The sequence below is a fragment of the Anguilla rostrata genome, chromosome 3, assembly GCF_018555375.3.
Source record: "Anguilla rostrata isolate EN2019 chromosome 3, ASM1855537v3, whole genome shotgun sequence".
NCBI lineage: Eukaryota > Metazoa > Chordata > Actinopteri > Anguilliformes > Anguillidae > Anguilla > Anguilla rostrata.
This window is the reverse complement of record NC_057935.1, coordinates 52303873-52324513: the sequence shown is the minus strand read 5'-3', so window position 1 is coordinate 52324513 and position 20641 is coordinate 52303873. Positions and strand designations below refer to the sequence as shown.

Here is a 20641-nt window from a genome sequence, read left to right as displayed (position 1 = left end):
AGCTTGTTTGCTCATGTATTTTCGCCACATGATCCAGGCTGCAGCTAATGGAACAAGGATATTCTTCTGTACGGGATCAAGGCAGGATAAGCTAAAGTAAACCTGATACTAATGAAAGGCCCAGGATGCAGAATTCCCACAACAGACCTGACATAACATACCTGCTGATCCATTCTGATAACAGCATCTGCAGACGCAGTATTAGACATTCTTTGAGAATACAACATATCAAAACAACATTAAGGCAAAAAAAAAAAAAAACAAACAAAAAAACAAATTCTTCTCCAGTACATCATGTTTCACAGATATCACCAACCTGTTATGTGATTGCAAAATGTCTACATTCAAAACATGATAACTGTTTCCTGCCAGGTAGCATAGTGATCACCTGACAGATGAGAAATCCATAAAATTTGTTTACGCTGTCCTATTTGAGCAAAATGGGTACACTTGTGTTTGAGAAGAGCCGTAAAACATGTGATCCACCCCAAGCAAATCAACATATTTTCCACCATGTTTCACACACAAGGTTTATCCAAAACAATTACGTCTTTATGACTTAGCATAGGATGTTGCAGGTTATGCATTAACAGAATGGTGCCTTTTACTCAATTTTATGACTGAAACATGATTGACAAAAGTTCTCTAAGACTTGTCTGTCAGGAAGTAGCCAAAAACCTATTGCCGCATATTTTGGGTGCAGCCTGGCATTGTCTGGCCAATTTAGGGTCCAGTACTAAACCATTTGTTTCCAGATTCTGTTTACAATGAATTTTCCTTCCCTTCCTGGGGATATTAATTAAAGAGAACAGGTTGATTGTGACCCCCCCCCATTACAAAAGACGAGTAGTCCTTGGATTAGTTTACTCTTTCCTCTCTAGTGAGCTCCATTCATTTGGTGAGTTCAGAAAACGACTCGACTAGTTTTCAACTAACACCAGGAATTTAGCATGGAACTGCAAGAAAATAGCAAGAATAACAATGAATTAGAAGATGACCAAATAAAATTAATAACCACTAACAAAAAAGTAATAAATAAAAAATAAACAAAAATAAATGACAAAAGACAATATTATTTCTTATGCACTAAACATGCAGAGCCACACTTTCTGGAATTTTCCGGATAGCTTACTGGAATTTTTATGACACGTTACTATTGAGATTCTCATTGCAAAGCTGGAAAATAACCAGCTGACTGTTGACTGACCTTCGTGAGTGTGGAATGTTTTCAAATACAGAACACAGAAAATTAAATCCTGCTTCCGGTGTTAACTGTAACATAAATCGCTTTTTGCCTCCCTAATTTTGTTTATACATTCATAACCAATTATTTCCTGCATTGAGAATCAAGTGTTTGTGTGTGTACAGGAACCCAGTCAGAAACCTTCAGCATCATCCTAAAATATTATGGGAAAAGTGTTTGTACTGGCGTATCCTTATGTCTTCTGTTAGGATTGATACGAGCAGACATGGCACAGATACACATTTAATGCACGTTAAGTTCAATGCAGCTCATTTGAACAGCAGTGCACATCTGTACACCATTTCATCTGAGCTATTTATTCAGTGATTGATAACTATCTTTTAAAAAAACAAAAATTGTGCTGTACTCGTTCTGTGTCATTTCTTTCTGAGGTACGGACAGTACCAAGCTACCACCACAAGGGCATGAGGCCTTTGCACGCAATGTGAAAGGCAACACGCTCCAAACACAAAGACAGCACAGTTCTGAATACCAGAAGCCGTTTTTTTATCGGCCTCATGCTGTCTGCACTCTGAGAAGCAGTAGTCTGCAAGTCAAAGATGACCGCTTTTTAACACTGGTGGCACGTAGAAAAAAAATGTATCCTTTGTTTGATTTGAGAGAAGTGTCACGTAACCTGTGCGTCATCATGTGCTTGTTTCACAGGCATGCTACCTGCACTATCACATATCAGTGCACATCGCCTGTAATCAGACTTGGCACCAATCTTGTTGCTGGGGAATAAGCTCTATTCATTTGAGGCACTGTTGTTCTCTGTACCATTACCCCGGACGGTTTCATTTTACAGGATTGTGGCTATGCGCCCACGCTGGGCAAGCTCTGCAAAATGAAAAGCAAAGAATTCTCCAATTCCTGTCCATCGCTCCAGCCCCAGCCCAAAGTCACAGTCTTCCCTTTACAGATGTTCTCCGAAGGCTATTTTCTGCATGTACCTCAGAATAAGAATTCGCATGCATACAGAAGTGATTGACAGGCACAGTTGGTCTCTTCTTAATCCCCTTTGGAGCTACACGAGCAATGTGTACTGCTGTAGAGTTTAGGCACCTGATACCAAAAATTACACATTTTCTATCAGTTCCTGTTCTATGATAAACAGTAGTGCAATTTTCATAGGCCAAATCTAGTTCTAGATAAAAATCATAATAAGATACAATTTTTTAAAGTTCCATACTGTTCTGAGAGTATGGTATTGCAAAGCTACATAAAATCTTGTTTTTAGAGTAACAGAACTCAAAAATCTTCAAGAATTACAAGGAGAATAATCTAAGAATATTGAACTCCAAGATTCTGTTCTGAAACTGATGAATAGTATTCCTAAATCCTGGTCAATTTCTCAAAATCTGTTCATTGTCTGACCATAGTACTGGGGAAGAAGAAAAAGAACACAATGTTCTTTCAACCAAAAGTGGGTCAGAGCATATCAAAGCATGTACTCTGTTGCCCTCCATTGGGAATTTTGGGTACTACAGGATTGTTTTTGATGAGCTCTGCGTAAGGCCACAATCATTCAAAAACAAAACGCATTGCATATGTGTCTGTGCATTTAGGTCTGGCAACTACACAGAATGAAATAAGCTGATTGCATACTAATAACAGGTTTACATACAAGCCATCACAATTATAAGCAAATTAAATCTGAAAAGCCTACCACAGGACATACTGTAGAGTATTTCCATCAACAAGACAAATAAATGGCTACCTTTGTTTAGGAATACAAGTTCGATGAACAAATCAAGGCAGCTTTGTTTTTTTTTGTATTCTGGAAAATATACTCAAAAAAAAAAAATTAGTTTGGCAATTTGCTTCTTGAAAAGATCACATTACCTTACAAGACTATTCATTTCTGATGTGGAATTCATAGTTCAGTCAACAGGAAGTGCCACACTCAGACCAGCAAGTAAACTAGGTCACAGTCCAGTAATGCACTCAAGAATGAACTATTAAATTATTTTGAATGGACAGTCCATTATGCATGTTGTGAAGAGTTACGGCCGGCTCGAAGGGCCGCAACAAACAAGTCCAAGTGTATCAAAAAAAAAAACAACCAAGAAACTGATCTAAAAACAAAAACCCAGACATTTATTAGTATAAATGATAAACTAACAAGCAAACCACAACAAACAAAACCCCTACAAAATAAAACGATCGTCACACAAAAAGCACAAACCACACACAGCCCCAAAGAAGATCTCCCTTCAGCCTCATACTAGAGGGCTTATATTGGGCCACAAGCAGGTGGAGGCAATCAGGCAATTAGGTAATTAAGTAATCACCTCCACCTGCACTACCCAGACCAGCAGAGGCAGGGGACGTAACAGAAGTAATAGAAAAGCCTGAAAATGAAGGTCATATGAAAGGGAGGTAAGTAAATAAAGTGTATGACTAAACAGAGAACACAGTTTTACCCATGAGGTGCCATCTGTTTTATATATATCATTCAATAAATAAACTCAGCTTGATCACGGTTATTATGCTTTCTTGGTACAATAGTCTGTGATCTTGTCAGACTTAGCCTACTGCATATGCCCATTCTACAGAGAAGTAATTGTTTTAACTATTTTAATAATTTATGGTCATTCCTTTGGTACTAGTGTTATTTTCTGATATGCAAAGATTGCTGGGAATTGTCTGAGTATGCTTTTGCTCAATGTGTCAATTTAGAGTTGGGAAGTTTGATTCATTAAAATGAATAAGTATGTTTGAGTCAGTTCATCTAAATAAATCGTACTTTCGAGTCATTGATTCGTTCAATGTATTTTCCCAGACTGCAGTGCGCCTCCTACGTGATGCTTTGGTTCACTTTTTCCGAGGAGTCCTAACTAAGCATATCAAAATACCTTATAGACACAAAAAGTGGATCAGGAGGAAAGAGAGCGCGGATCAGGAAATAAAGGTACCCACTTTGCCAGAGTTATATACGCTTTTTAAGAAAGCAATCGCCAAAAACGCTACTGAACTGTGTCAAAAAGCCTGTCTGACTAATGTATCAGAAACCTTCCCTGCTCAACTGCTGTTATTCAGGACATGTTTTAGAACTGAGATTGCCAACACACCTAATTTGCGAAAATCTCTATTGTGGAAAATCATTCAGCAACTTTAGCTACTGTTACGCTTATGAGATTGTCACGTCAGTGCTTGAGAGCTTAATAGGAGATTGCTGATGATTTTATAAATGTAGGATGCCCTGCAAATGAGTGAATACATAAAGTGCTTTTCGAGGTGATTGGTGTTAGGTTTCTGATGTTGACAGCCACTGGCACTGTTGAGTTGGGTCAACAATAGTTTATTTTTATTTTTTATTTATTTAGCTAGATTTTATAGCAAAGCGGCAGTGCTAAACAGTAAACCTTAATCATAAACGTTCGGAAAACGCAGGTCCACTGAGCTACTCAACATAAATTATGTGATAAATTAGGGTGCTCAAGCTCGCCCAACTCGTGTACATAGTGCAGTCGTTAGCTTTGTTAGCCAAATAACATTTTTAACAAAGACACTATTAAAAAGTAAACTTAAACACTTTGTCATGTGTTATTTACTTGTATTAATATGTATCTTGTAATCAAATGTCAGCATAGCCAAAAACACACACAACAACAAAAAAAAAACAAAACACAACAACAACAGTATTTTAGTAAGCTTTGGGCCGCCTTTAGTGTAAAATACAGACTTTGAAATGACCTGTCCAAAGATGCTGCATTCCATGGCGTAGAAGGAGCACTGGTGATGTAGATCCCTGTGGTTTTTGAGATTTCGAGGAGAGCAAAGGTGTCAAGGCAGTAACATTTTATTGTAAGGTGATTTTTAGCTAGCTAGAATGGTTAAACTTTATGCAGGTTATGGCTGTAGCAATTGCTACCTAGCTAGCCGGCAGACAGACTCCTAGCCCAGTGATGCGTTGGGGAGCCTGTAAATAGATAACATACGCACTGTAGGACATGCATAGCTCAGCCCACTACAAGTGAGCCTCTGTGCCCAATTATGCTTCTTTTTTGTGCTTTTTGGTATGGTTTTGGTGCTGTGTAGGCCTAAGCAAGCTATCAGCCTAGCTAGTTGTGATGTTTGTTTTGGTGACTGTTTTTTTTTATTTTTTAACATTTTGATCAGCCTGCAGCTGAGCACTGTTCGTGCTGAGCCCTGTTCATGGTTCTGATGTCTACCTTGACCTACTTTCCCAACCGCCTAAATCCTACAACCCGACACACTGTCTGCTGTAAAACATCTAGGCCTAACAGTGCAATGTGTACATGTGTTTGCATGTGTCTGAGGCTGAGAGGGGGCCTGTAAAAAATCTTTCACAGTCGCCCATCACTAATTTCCATTCCATTTACCCTTGAGCAAGGTACTTCACCTGCGTTGCTTCAGTATAGCCTATATCCAGTTGAATAAATGGATCGAATGTAAATGCTATGTAAAAAGTTGTGTAAGCTGCTCTGGATAAGAGCGTCTGCTAAATGCCTGTGATGTAATGGAATGTCCTATAAATCACTATAATGAACTGCAAATGAAAACTGATCATTTAACATAAAAAATGTATTAATTGATTATCCATCATAGCTATTCATTGCTTTGTTTCCTTAGAGTATGAATCCAATTCATGCTTTTCATTGGAAAAGTAAATTACACACATGGATGGATTCAATAGGTGAACAGTGTGATGAAGTGAAGATTCTAATAGATAAGGAATATAATTTTCCATCAGGATAGTAAGAATGGTGTGACATTAGCTTGGTAGTTAGCTAGTGAGTGTAAAGGCTCAGAATGGTCACACAGTAGCCTAATTGCTGTGAATTTATTGGGCAGTTTGAATTCTGAAGCCCACATGGAGTTCTACTAATGTAAGTCAGTGGATTTTCTTATTTTAAATGCCCATATGTAATGCACTTAGTATTTTTAAATCTTTTACCGCTTAACAAAATGCAATCAATGCTAATAAGGATCAGGTTTTTGGTTGTGAATTCTGGCATGCGTAGCTTAAAAACTGTAGGAGGAGTCATTCATTCCTTATATTACTTGCATTAAGTGTGCAGTATGATTGCTCCAAAGAAAGCTAATTATATGCCAAGTGCAGGAACTTATGAGGGGCTGTCAGTGCCATTATTGTCTACTTTGTGTGCTTGTGTGAATTCAATTGCATTTGTTGTGCCTGTTTAATTGGTCCCAGAAGTATTTGCAATTGCTCTCATACACAGACTCGCATTGGCTGGTATATTCCCATAGGCACAGGCACTCAGGAGTGAAAGTCATGCAGTTTTCATGAAGAACCACAGGGTGGCAATGTATGCCTAAGAAAGTAAGCCTGGGAAAGGGAAAACTCATATCCCAGTAGATAATAAAAAATAAGCAGTAAAATAAATAAATAAATAAACAGTAATATTAATTCTATATCCTCAAGCACTTTTAAAGGGCTATTTTTCTTTGGCTTGCACTACCCTTAAATAACGATTTCTAACTTTGTGGCAAAACACAGAAGAGACTTGGGCCGTGCTTACTTGCCTACTACTCAGTCTATAAGTTGAGTACACTGGATGAGGAAGTTGATGAGTAGGCCAAATTTTGCAATGTAGTGTACTTAAAATCCCCACATGATATAGCCTACTTATTTCCATGGTTTCGCTGAGTGTATTTGTGAGAACACTTCAGGAAGTAAACCATAATTTTTAGGAGGCCCCATAGAGAGGAAGACATCTTTGTGTCCAATACGTCAGCAAGGAAGAACCGGGGCCTTTGTACTACAAGAGTGGGATGTCTTACGACTGGGGCTTTACATTAACTTTTTGACTTTTTCACTGGCCAAAATACTCCCAGCTTGACTGAGGAGGCAGTGCACGAGAGAGCAATCTGGACGGGCCAATGGGATGAGCACACAGTGTGCACCCCATGCTCATGGGAGATGTAATATCATGTAGTATCACCTAAGTTTCACTTAATTATTTCAGAGGCCTTTTATAAACTACCAGATCTTTTTAATCGAAAATGCTACCAAAAGGTCACCCACCAAAGTGGCTAGGAAGAGTGATGGAGTTACGCCCCTCTGCTGAATTCTACCCACATTTGGGGAGTGGCGGGTGTTAATGTCAGGCCCTACTTATGACAGTTCTGCTGTCATACTGGAAAATAGTATGGAGGATATTTTTCGCATACTGCCCATTGCATACTAAAACAGTAGGTAGTATGTTTAGCAGACAGTACGTGTTTGAGGTCACAGTATTTAGGAGGCTGTTTCGTCCACAGCTATGGTTCATTACAGCATGTGAAGGGCACACTCACATGTACTATCAATACTAAAGTATCTAAACCAATGAAATGTGTGAGGAGTTCATCCTACAAACTTAATATATATAAAATTCCAAAATAAACATAAGGTACTATATAATCTACTTGCTCTACTGTTTATTTCATAAAGTCCACATCAGCTAGTGGCAAAATTATTACGTTTGCCACCACCAGAAAGACTACTTTTTTTGCATTGGAGATTCATTTTTGTCAAGTTCTTCAGTAATTGGCCACAGTGGAAAAAACCTTTTTTTTCTCTTGTAAGCACCATGATCTCTTTAGAGACTATTTTACAAGACAATACTAAGCTATTTTCACAATGACCACTGGAGTTTTAAATCCAGCCATCTAAATGTCCCCCTGCTGTGTTAGCTGATAAGAGCCCGTACACTCACTCTTTGGTGTAGTTTTTATTTCAACTTGGAGGGAGAAACATTCCTGGACCACTTAGTCTTGCTTTATTTGTCGATTGTGTTCTATGTCTTGACACATCAGATTGACTCGAAACTTGCGTCAGAGAAAGGAACCAACTATGAACCTTTTTTGTTAAAATCTATACAGAAAACAGTACCATGGAAATGCGAGTATTGGATATACTGGAATGCAGTGTAAGTACTTTACATGCGGGCATTTAAAACTTTTTTCCGGAATGATTTATTCAGAAATCTCAGATGCTGACCTGGAGCTGAAGGAGTAGGCCTATTTTTACTAGACAAAATGGAGGACTGGGATGCTTAAGGTAGAACTGATAAGGATGATAACAATGTTGCTAGCTCCAGATGAGTCTCCTGAAGGCTCTTAGTGCAGACTTGCAGCGTGTTTGTTGCTGTTCTAATAAATTATGGATTTGTGATGAGTCCAAATTCTGTGGGCGGTACATCCATACCACTCCTGGTCCGGGTATATTAACCTATATGTTTCAATGGATCATTAGGGTATGCATTTCCAAACTAAAGATGACTTGTTTTCTAAGGACTAGCATGCTAACTGGCTACTTAAATTGATCTATGTTGTGTTGCTAGCAAGTTACTGCATTAATAAACCAATGTGGGCTGGATTGTTGCTTTTTAATCTAACTGTCCACTCTATAATAGAGTCCTGCACTGGTTGAAATTTTCACCTGCTCCATCCTTATTACCGAATGTTACCCATCCAAAAAAATAAATAAATAAAATAAATATATAATAAATAAATAAAAACCTGCCCTGATTATAATAAGGACAATTACACACTATTACAACCTCTGTAGGAAGGTATGTTTTTCTGAGACTCTATGCAGTGAAAATGTCTTGCCATGGGAAAAAAAATGTGTTTTAATATTGTGCCACAAATAAGACAATTCTTCACATAGTTACTGTATGCAGTGAATAAAAATGAACTAAAAACAGGGATACTAAAAGAATTTTAAGAAAATCAACTGTATGCTTGTGGAAATGCACTTTGTTCAGTGTGGTTTGATCAGAGCAGTTCATTATGCATACACTCTCACTTGACTGTGCGTTTTCACTCCCTTCGAGTGACTAATTATGCATTCCATTAGAGACTAAAATAGCTTCCATGTTCCTCTGTTAACAAGCCCTAGCATGCTGTTACACAGTCTACTGGATTGCATTTCATTACTTAAGGCAATGGACAGAAAAGCTTCAAACCTACCCAGAGACTAGTGTTGAATTAGTCCCAGCTTGCTAGCCTGCTTGCTAGCAAGGCTAGGAGATGGACCACACTGTCTTTGCCAGCTACATGGCTAAGGGGCTGAAATATTTTTTAAAGAATCAGGAATCAGGAGCAACGCTACTGAATACACCTGACCCTTACCTTAAGCTGCCTGCCTGTTTTATTCTGGTGCTCTTATTTCATAGATTTGAATTAGCATGCTTTGAGCTACATTGCCAGGCTCTTGCTGTTGCATTTTAACTGCAATAAATAAAATCCTGAGCACGCACTCTGTCGAGATAGTGACAGACAGCGCATTATTGATGACTGATGAGGAGGATACGGAATAAGTATTCTCAGGTAAGCTGGTGTAACATTCCAAAAGAGTACTTTTCTTGTATTAAAGAATATATTACCAATATGAACATGCTAATTTTATATAACGTCGTCTTGTCATCGATGCCATTAATTTATTTCCCTTTGTCAAATGAGTGTTCTTATTTTCCCACCGAGTCATTTAACAGACTCTGACTGCATGCTATAAGAACAGTAAGACACACACGCACGCACACACAAACTCTCTCTGTAATTCTAGGAACAATGTAAAAATGTTATGGTAAGGCTCATTGTTGAGGCCACACAAATGCTATGAGATTTCACTGGGATTTTCATGATATTACATTCTCCCTATGACGTTTCAAAATAGTCGTTTACACTTTAAAATGAAAAAAGTCAATGAATTTATCATGAGCCTCCATTAGGAGTGTAGTGTAGGTTTTTTATTTATTTGTAATATATGGCAAGCGATATATATGCACACGTGTGTGTACATATGCGTGTGTGTGTGTGTGTGTTTCTGTTTCTGTGTCTGTGTGATGAATGAGTGATTCCCCCTTTTTCCCCCAATATTGTCATATCTGATTATATCTCACTCTGTCTCATAAGAGTCCACGCCCTGCAGCACTGCACAGGCTGAATTCAAATCACATACTGGAATGCATTTTCTTTGCTTGGGCTCTCGAGGATGTAACAAAATTTCACCTGCAACAAAGCATGATTAGAATTCTCAGATGCTGTGAAGGCCTTGTATCTGCCAGTATCTTAATGAGTCCACATGGGGGCGGTCAACCACAACCATTCTCTAAAAAATGTGTCAAGAAGAGAAATAATTGTTTGAGGGACATTTGTTTGTACCAAACTGGTTATGGACATCCCTAGCTCCTTTTCAAACAGTGTTGCCTTTCTCTTATTCACCAATCAATGTCTCTGTATGGTACACTATGTAAGGGAACACACAAGTTAAATAAGCAGTTTGAATTGCTTTGAATGAAAACAAGCCTTGATATCTATGGTGCTCACATTACAATAATTAATTAGCAATGGCTTAACACTAAATTTGAGTCATATTTCTCCTATTTTCTGTTTCATCTAGCAAGACACCAGTGTTCAAATCTTCATGTATAAGTGATGAATCTGCAGATGGTTATATAACTATATTTCCTATTACCATCTGTAAGTACAGAGCCAAAGAAGCCTTTGAGTACAGAAACTGCCTGTGCTCTACTTTGATTAAGTGTAAGCACATTGTGGGTTACAGCTTTTTAAGTAATTGGCGAGCCTGTTGTAACTTATTGTTAGCTGAAAACACCATTTCTATTGTTGTATACAATTTATATATGGCACATTTCACTCTCATGGGTCACCACAAGGTGATAGGAAAGATGACACTGTGAGTGTAAAATACAGCTGACAATGTAAATGGACATCCAGTGGGAAAATAATCTTATTCAACCCAGTTGGCACTCAGTGGACTCAAAATATATCATGGAGTTTAATTTGTTTAATGGACATGATGAATACTGCACGTCAGTACACAAGCCTGGAATCTGCCATCTACTACAAGCATAATACCCTAGTAAACCCATATCAATAATTAAAGAATACAAATGACATATTTTGTTATTTAAACAATGCAGTTTTATCAATTCCAAGTTAAGATGGTTTTTGGTTACATGCCAGGACTGAATCATTTAATTTACTGTTTGCTAGAACCATTTCTAACCCAATCTCTATGTCGTGTTTGGCAAGTACAATACTGTTGAGCTTAAATTCCTGCCCAATAAATGTGACACACATTAAACCACGATACCAAAAAAATGCAACCGTTGAGTTATACTGACAGGGAATTAATACAAATTAAATGCATGAATGCATATTAAAGCAAAATACTGCAAAGCAGTTGTCCAAATCAGATGCCAGGTCTTATAGAATTTGTAATTCTTGTCTACTGTGACAGACTGTCACACTATTACAAACAATTATTAGCTGTCACAGAAAGAGTCACTGAGTGCCCAGCATACGTCAGTCACAGAGGAAACCCTGCTTCACTGTATTACAACAGACTGCTGAGAAGCACAGAGGAGACGCTGCTTGTTTTCTTTGCCTATAAAGTAGATTAAAGTAGGTTATTTTTCTCCTTGTTGCAGGTGCTACCTCTTGTGTCTGACCTTGAGATGACCTTGGAACCAGATGGTTGTGGGCTCTAATCCCAGGTAGGGTACTTCTGTCAAACCCCTCAGCAGAAGTAAAAACATGAGATGCATTATAAGTTTGTTTATAAATATGCTTGTGGAAATGAATGTATTCCAAAGTCAGGTCTGATTCATCTCTTATGTAAAGGAAGGATTTGCCTCTGTATCTGAGCATGTGCTCATAAATCCCACTTGATTAACATAAAAATAAATATATAAATAATTGCCATACTTGGTAAGGACACCTCAGCTAAATCCACACGAATGCAAAAGCATCCCAATTGAATACAGTGGGTTTGAATAATAATAAAAAGAAGAGCATTTCCTCTATAAATTACATTAATATGAATTTTTCTGCTAGAATTGTTGCAAAATACATTTTGCAGCCTAGGCGATTCGTTACTAATGAAAATATTTTTAGCTCTTAAAATACGCTTCCTTACTTGAATATATCGCAATATGTAGCCTGTATCAATAAAAAATAAGAAACTTTCAGTTCTGGGAAAGCTACACTACTCTTAAAAAATTGTGTGACACAGCCTACATTTGAGATGTAGGACACGATGGATCGAGCTGAAAGCAGACAGGTTGTGTTATTGCAGCCCCGTTCAGGACAGATGCCTCCTCTTAGGACTTTAGGCAGGTTTAGGCAGTGAGGAACGTGATCACTTCAGAACTTACTGCGTCCATAACTGACCCGATCAGAGTAGACGTGTCCCTCCTTATCACACAGATAAAGTGGTGTCCGTGTACCTGGCCAGACAAATCCTGTCTGCATAGGCGGAAGCTTTCGGTATGCCTGGTGGGAAAAAGACTTGACATTGAAGCATTCTAGAGCATTTATACATTTTTTTATTTGCGCTTCCTGTTTTTGGAATTGTAGTCAGGACACAGAGTGGCGCACGGACCAGGAATTCATCCCACTGTATGTGTTAGCTGATTCTACCAGGTGTTTTTTATTCACCAGTTTCCTCTGTGAGGGTAGTAGGCCTGGGGGAGAAGGAAAGGTCTCCGTTTGGTGGGGAAGTACCTGGTGGTGCCTGACATTTGCTGTAGAGACTATAATGTTTCATTTTTAAACCAGCTCAAACAGTCTGTGTGAAGAGTTCTGTTATCCGTAGATCTGATGTATGTCTAAAAACATCAAAGGAGCATTTTCATACACTTCCATTACCTTGTCCTTTCAAATATAGTTTAAGACACATAGATGGAGACTGCGTTGAGATGCGTTGTCATGCAGCCATACCACCACACACTCTGCTCCTGCCGACTGGCTGAAGCTAAGCAAGTGTGGGCTTGGTTAGTACTTGGATGGGAGACCACCAGGGAATACTGAGTTGCTGCTGGAAGTGGTGTTGGTGGGCCAGCAGGGGGCAATCTTCCCTCTGGTCAAATAAACCCCAATGCCCCAGTGCAGTGACAGGGACACTGTGCTGTAGGAGATGCCGTCTTTCATATGAGACGTTAAACCGAGGTCCTGACTCACTGTGGTCATTAAAGATCCCATGACACTTATCGCAAAGAGTAGGGGGTTCCCCGGTGTCCTGACTAAAATCCCAGATCTGGCTCTCACAAAAACTTGCCACCTAATCATCCCCTGATTTAATTGACTAAAAAATGTTCTCTCCCTCCAGTGGAGCTGCTCAGTGGCCAACAATAGAGGACTGTGGCTGTATTGGGCAGCTCCCAGGTGTGAATGTGTATGAGTGTGAAGCAGGGCATTGCTGCAAAAGAGCATCCATGCTCAGCAAACCTACCCTGGTTAAATAAAAAAATAAAATAATAAAAAATATTTTGCTGCTGCGTTCCCCTGAACACAGGAGCAATTTATTGTAAATTCAAACACATGCAGACATGTGCATTGTGGATAAATTGAGAACAAAATGGTGCTAATTCACCAGATATGTGTGGGTTATTTGAACCCCCAAACACAATTCAGTAACTTGCAAAGACACCTTTCCTAACTGTTCAGGAGAATAGAGCAGGAAACAACAAGCTGAAAATCATTGGTGGTTTATTGATGGGGCTCACCAAGTAAAGTTGACACGTTCCTACCTCGCACATCATCTAGCACATCACAGTGAATAGAATGTAATCCCGCCGTGACTGTTACACTTCAGAGGGTCAAGGGAAACGGGAAAACTAAAAGGCTCTGAAGACTCTGTCAAATTAAAGAGTACAATTGACTCTATATATCGAGAGGAGAAATGACAGTGGCTTCAGATTTGCATGGAATAAAAGAGCAGGCTTGGCTTTGTGACAGTCACATAGCGAACATTGAGCCATCAAATAATAAGGAAGAAACTGTCAAGAGAAAGCATGTACTGTATCAGGGCTGGCAACTTGGCCTTGGCTTAACGAGACGAGGCGGGGGGGTGGTGGGCGGGTGGGTGGATGGATGGGTGGAAAAAGCTTTCAGCGGTGCATAGAGAGACTCTAGAATGGGAAGCCTCTCTTCTTGCCGGTAAATATTTAATTTTCCCTCACGAAAACACTTTGCACAATACCGGAGCCTGCAGCCACCATACCGATCGGCGTGATTGGCACAGTTTGCGAGGCTGCTGAGAATGGCACTGTCTTCGCAGCATCTGGGGGTGCATTCAGCGTCTGCCACAGTTCTGCGATTGTATACGTCTGCTTGTGAGTTTTCACTTTCAGCTGTTTTTCTGCACCACTGCTACTCAATTTCATGTGATTATATTTAGTTTCATCGGCATGTCAAGATGGTGAACATGATTGCATGATTGTGTGGCTATGGTGTGTGTATGTATGTTTGTATGTATATATATATATATATATATATATATATATATATATATATATATATATATATATACATACACCGATCAGCCACAACATTAAAACCACCTGCTTAATATTGTGTAGGTCCCCCTCGTGCCGCCAAAACAGCTCTGACCCGTCGAGAGTTTTTAAAATCATGTGGAAATAATTCACCCTCTAACAATATCTTAGCTTTTTATAGCCCTGTAGCAACTAATAACGTAATAAACTACCAATAGTGTAATAACTCCCAAAAATGTAATCCATTTCAAATTTTTTATGTAATAAAAACCAATAATGTAATAAGAAGAAGTAGTAGTAGTAGTAGTAGTAGTAGTGTACTTTATTGATCCCCGGGGGGAATTTGCACTGTTGCAGCATCAAAGACAACAGTAACACAATCAGATACAAATTTACAGTAGATACAAAATATCAGATACAAATATACAGTAGATACAAATATATACAGAAATCCAAATATACCAGAGGGCACCTTCAGAGGTGGAGCCCATGCCTCGACGGGTCAGAGCTGTTTTGGCAGCAGGAGGGGGACCTACACAATATTAGGTAGGTGGTTTTAATGTTGTGGCTGATCGGTGTATATATATATATATATACACTGTACTGAAAGCTCTCTTCTAACTGCACTAAAGAAGCAATTGAACAAAACGGACTACTCGGAAAGACCCGTTTTTCTACTTTTCTACTTATTGAAGCAGCTGTACATGTAAGCAGACCCCAGCACTGTTCCAATTTTGGAACACTAACAAACACACAAACAAGTGTTTAAGGAATTACATGCACCCCTGATTAACATGCAGGATTGCATTTTGAGGCAATTGGCTGAGCTCTGAAAAAAAGATCATGACCTCTGTGCACGTACTTTAGAATATCTCCAGTGAGTTCTGGCCAATTGGTCAAAGGAACTCAAAAATATAAATGTCCTGCCTCTTGTACTATTTCATTTACTCATTTTTCTTGGTTGGCTTTCCCTGTTTCAGCAACCTTAAAGGCCCCGTTAAAAAAGAAAAACCCTGTATCTCATCTGAGTTTCTGTCTTGTAAAATGGTAAACAGTGCTGGAAAAGTGCTTGTGGGCTTTCAACACCAGGGGGCTTTTCAATTAGAGCCAGGGCCTCATCTACATAGTGTGTGAGGGAGATAAGCGGCCTCTGTGTGTACAATTACAGCACAGTTCTGACAGGAAATCTATATTTGCCTGCTGGATTGATTTTTAGTTTCTCTTATTTTTGCAGAGTGAACTCTATTGTCCTTTTTGTTCACTCCAGAACACAAAGACTCAGATACAGAAGCAGTTTGCCTTATCTTGAAAAGCAAATAGTTTATAGCGGTAGACACATTTTCAGTACCCTCAAATTTTAAAAAAAATTATCAGCCATTGCCCATCAACTTATCTCAATGTCCTTACTTGCTGACAACAAAATACATATTTTGATGTCCATCACATTAACATAAAACTGAGGTGGGCTATTCAAAACCATTTATGGGATTAGACATTTTACAAATTAATCATGGATTTTTGCTGGGATGTTGTGCAGCATCTTTCTTTATTTTCAACCCACACTTCCAACCACAAGGGGGCACTACGTTCCATAAAATCATTCAAGAATTGCTTTTTTTGTCCTCCTCTTGCAATTCTCCTCTAACAAGGTAAAATTCTGCATTGCATTAAGAGAAAGATGTGCAGATGTCCTCTTTGTACAGCAAACTTCAACCTGTATGAAGACAAGACACACAGCATTTATACAACTGACCTGTTTTTGTTTCTAACAAGCTTGGACTGAAATTATATTTTTAGGTTGCATCTATATTTCCTATAAATCATGGAACATGATTTGTGCCTACATTGTGATGGCACTTCCTCTCTTCATTAATATTAGACTGTAATGAATAGCTCATAGGGAACGCACATTCAAGGGAGGCAGAAATCTTCTGCAAGCTTATTTTTACTCCTGAAATGGCCGACTCCTGACAGCATGTAATTAGCATTATGAATAATTCTTTCTGTTTGTTTTCTACACTCTGTAAGCTTTCACAACCCTATATTATAATGGCAAAACAGCGCTACCTAAAAATTGCAAGAGTAATAAAAGTGTCATCTGTCTAATCTGTCCAGCTTTTTATTATTATTTAAGAAAAGCATTTGTAGATGGAGACAGTTACATTTGTATGTTTGTATGATGTATGACCTTATGTATATGTATGTGATGTTGTGATCTTAATCTGATCAATCAAAGTTCCACCACTCTCAGCATGAAACACAAAATTCTGCAGTTGCTGCATATTCTGGGCTATAACAAAACATGGGAGCACACACATACATGCATGTGCATGTACATAATAGCACAACTGTGTTATTCATGTACAAAGGCTTGTGTGCACATTCTCACATCCAAGACTGTTTAAATAGAAACGTCCACCTCCCCACACACACATGCATATTATTATTCAGTCAGCCATGTATGTGCAAATTCAGTACTAAGCAACCAAATGACATCTAAAAATAAAAAGTTATAAAGATACTGGTTTGCCATTATATAGTGCCTTTCATTTAATAACTACCAGCAAATGCATTCGCATCCAACTGGGTGATATATGGCAGTCAATTTGCGCCAGAATGCTCACACATCAGCTGAGGCAAAGTGGGTGGAATGAATAATTTTACTAATTATACTGAGAGATGATTAGATGGCCAGATTGGGAATTTGGCTAATGCACCGGGGAATCCCCTACACTTTGTGATAAGTACCACAGGAAATTTAATGGCTTGTAGCGAGGCAGAACCATGGATTAACATTTCGTCTATGAGATGATATTTCTTACAGCACAGTGTCTGCATAACTACACTTGAGCATTTTTTTTTCCAAGAGATGTTCCAATAAAGCTCAACCACTGCCATCAGGTAAGATAAAGTGACAGTATGGTTGCTGAGATAAATGCATATTTGTCTGTAAAATTAGACCGTGTTGTTTGATTGTATTTTTAAGGAAGTAATATATAGAGTATATAATGTACAGTTATTTGAGGGGTTTTTATATCTTCCTTTCATCATTCTTGTGTCCTTGAATGTGCTGAATAATCGCACCGTTAGCCATTTTCAGAACGATATCCAGCATCTCGGCGAAGGCTTTACACTTCTCTAAGAGCTTTCCAGTGCCTCGACTCATTGCAAAGGAAAACGCAATTAGGCCGGTATTTTACATTCAAACTCAATCACGAGATTCTATGAGACCTTTTGAAAGGCAGGCTCCCCCAGTGACAGGCTGAGATGCAGGCCTGGCTACACATTTGAAAAGAATGAGCAATTATGACTCCCACAAGTAGGCTAGACAAAGATTGACCTTTCTTGGTTCTGTAGCCGTAAATTCGCAAAGACTATAAAACACACAGAGCTCTTGTCTCGGAGGATTTTCTGCGCGATCACAAAAGAAGGCCAAAATTTTTTTTTTTTTTTTGCGTTTGTGTTTGAAAGCAAACTCACAGGCCCATAATCAAATTACGTCCATTGCCAGCTTCTAGGCAAAAGCCATTTTCCTCACATTTTTGAATTATGCCCTGATAAATTCTGCATCGCGCTGCTATTAGGTTACCTCTGGAGACCGTGTTTCTTCTGCTGTTATGTCTGCGTCATCCAAAATCCGCCGTTACTTGGCGAGGATCATCCAGGCGAGGCCCGCAGCCCGCCTGTCCCCGCGATGGAGATGTGTGTTGGGCCTGTCGCCATGGTGATTGATTATCACAGCCAACTAGCGCTACATCATCTTCAGGTGAATCCGGTTTGATTTAATTTGAGAATATTGTAAAACTCCAGCCCCAGGGGCCAGGCTCAATGGTGAATAATTATTACACCGAACCTCGCGGTGGAGGAAGTGCCGGAGCTGGAGGTGTTGGCTCTGAGACTGTCATGTTGGCTGGGTGCCCAAAGTGGGAATAAAATTCAAACATTACAAAAGCGCCTCAGAATATACATCAAATAAAATCCCGGTAACCAAGGCTTCCTTGGAGGGTCGTGGCACCGGAGGATCAAATGCCAGAGCATGTCGATAAAAATCTTTATGCAGGTGTTCAGCAAGGTGAAAAACAGGGATGCAGTCATTATTTTCGCTTGCAGACTGTACAGATGAACCCTGGTAACATCCATTTTATTCTGTAGACAATCGGGGGATATGAACTGGTTTACAGTGTTACAACCAACTGATTATTTTCAGAATTTATCTCTATGAGGGACTGGAATTAAGATAAGGTTATATTGTAGCTGATCTTTATTCAGTGCCCTGTTATACAAGATTCCCCATAGAGCAACATTTCAATAGCTTGGCCTTGAAAAGTGGTAGATGCATGCATTGAATGTAGGCTAGAAGAGGAGTGGAAAGAAAGGGAGTTTTTGAAGTGAAGTCCTTGGGTGACATTTCTTCCCATGGTCTGTACTGTCGGCAACAGGCCTCGCCGAATCAAAAGCAGTCCGCATTCGCCATTCGCTTGGTATGGCGGCATGTCTGCCTCTGCTTTCAATTTCCAAACGCATAGGTCCGCGCAGAACAACTGCGCGCGGCCACGTGCGCGAACTCGGTCTTCTGCGCTCCGTGCAGGGAGGCGCAAACCGTTGCCAATGCCGGCAAAGAGGATTTCGCGTGAGGGGGGGGGGGGGGGGTGGCGATGGCAGAACAAATGGATTTACGTTTACCAGGAGCACGCCGAGACTTAACGCACATTTCGCGTGTAAAATACATACGCGTTTCTCACAGCGAGGGGGGGGGGGGGGACGACGACGGAGCCTGCAGGAGAACAGCTGCTCCGCAGAGAAGTGTGTCACATTGTCAGCTGTAAGAATGAGCCTGGGGCAATTAGAAGGAGATAAAAGCAGGGGAGAGTGATGGGGGACTGCTTGACGGTGGTGGACAGGAGACTGCTGAATGTCATCTCTGTTCCGCTTTAATTTCAAGCCTTCAGTCACCAAAGCCACTCCTGATGGGCCCTGGCGTTCGGCAGGATAGCAGGAAAAACAAATATACAGTATACAACTTGAGACAATGTATCATTAAGGATGATGCATCCGTCGATGCTCATTTCAGCTGTGAGATTTCTCTCCCGTGCTCGGTGTAAGGCGATGAATGAGCCCATTTGTCAGTGTACTTTCCAAGGACACAAACAAAAGGAAAAATCAGACAAACAAAAACCTCGGTAAAAAACTCGAGCTCGAACACCTTTCTAAACCAAAGGAAGATGATTTGTAATGCTGGACATGTGATGCACGTACAATAGTTGTCATGGTGATCCTCCTCTTAATGACACAGTAACAAAGAAGGGGGAGGGGGGGTGTCAGCACCATGATTTCCCTGCCCTGCGCGGCGTTAAGAAGAATGAGATGAACGCTCTGCATAATGTGTCCCCGTTGAGTAGCAACTCCTCGACTACCGCTCCCTTGGCGACGGCTGGGGCGGACGCAGCTCGACAGCGTGAGTCGGCTCCGCTCCGCGGCTCGGCGTTCCTTCCACCACAGCGAGGCCAATTAGGGTGCACTCCGAGAAGGTCGGCAATTACGCTCCCCTCGCGACACGCGCAGCTCCTTCTCCTGTCCCATTATTATTGCTCTGGTCTCTCTCTCTCTCTCCCTCTCTCCCTCTCTCTGAAACCCTGGCGAAACATTCACGCATCTGCACTTCTGTGAGCTTCTGAGCCTCTCGGAGGTTTCCCCTCATAAAGAACAAAAAAAAAAAAAAGAAGTGATAAAAGTGGCTGACCAAGGGGAAGTTCAGCTGAATTAGATGAGTTCTTTTTCTCATTTTGTCATGTTCTTTTAAGAGAACGCTTCTGGTCGAGTGAATGCGGCTCATTCAATTAGGCAAATATGGCTTAATTGCAGGCAATCTGGTAGATGTCAGCAGAGATTCTTCGCGAGGCCGGGCTGAAAGCTAATAATCAGCTTTGAAAATGGTCAGCTGCAAGAGTGAGATAATGGAGAGAACGTAGTCAAGTGGGCTTCTCCGGCACTTCTGTTTTGTGGTTGTGATTTAAATTTGAGCTTATTATAGGTTAGCAGGTCAAGTTAGAAAGATGATCAGGTCTGGGTATCCTTGTCTACATATATCAAAAGCCTTTCTGCAGCTGTGGAATTCAAT

General features: G+C 40.0%; 1 long non-coding RNA gene across 1 annotated transcript in view; it reads left to right on the top strand.

Annotated features, from left to right (window-relative positions):
• Window positions 1-3551: 3551 nt before the first annotated feature.
• Window positions 3552-20641, top strand: part of LOC135251099 (uncharacterized) — a 38197-nt gene continuing 21107 nt past the window's right edge. The window contains exons 1-3 of the long non-coding RNA XR_010329079.1: window positions 3552-3625; window positions 4029-4157; window positions 11677-11742. This is a non-coding gene — a long non-coding RNA (uncharacterized LOC135251099). The remainder of the gene's footprint in view (window positions 3626-4028; window positions 4158-11676; window positions 11743-20641) is intronic.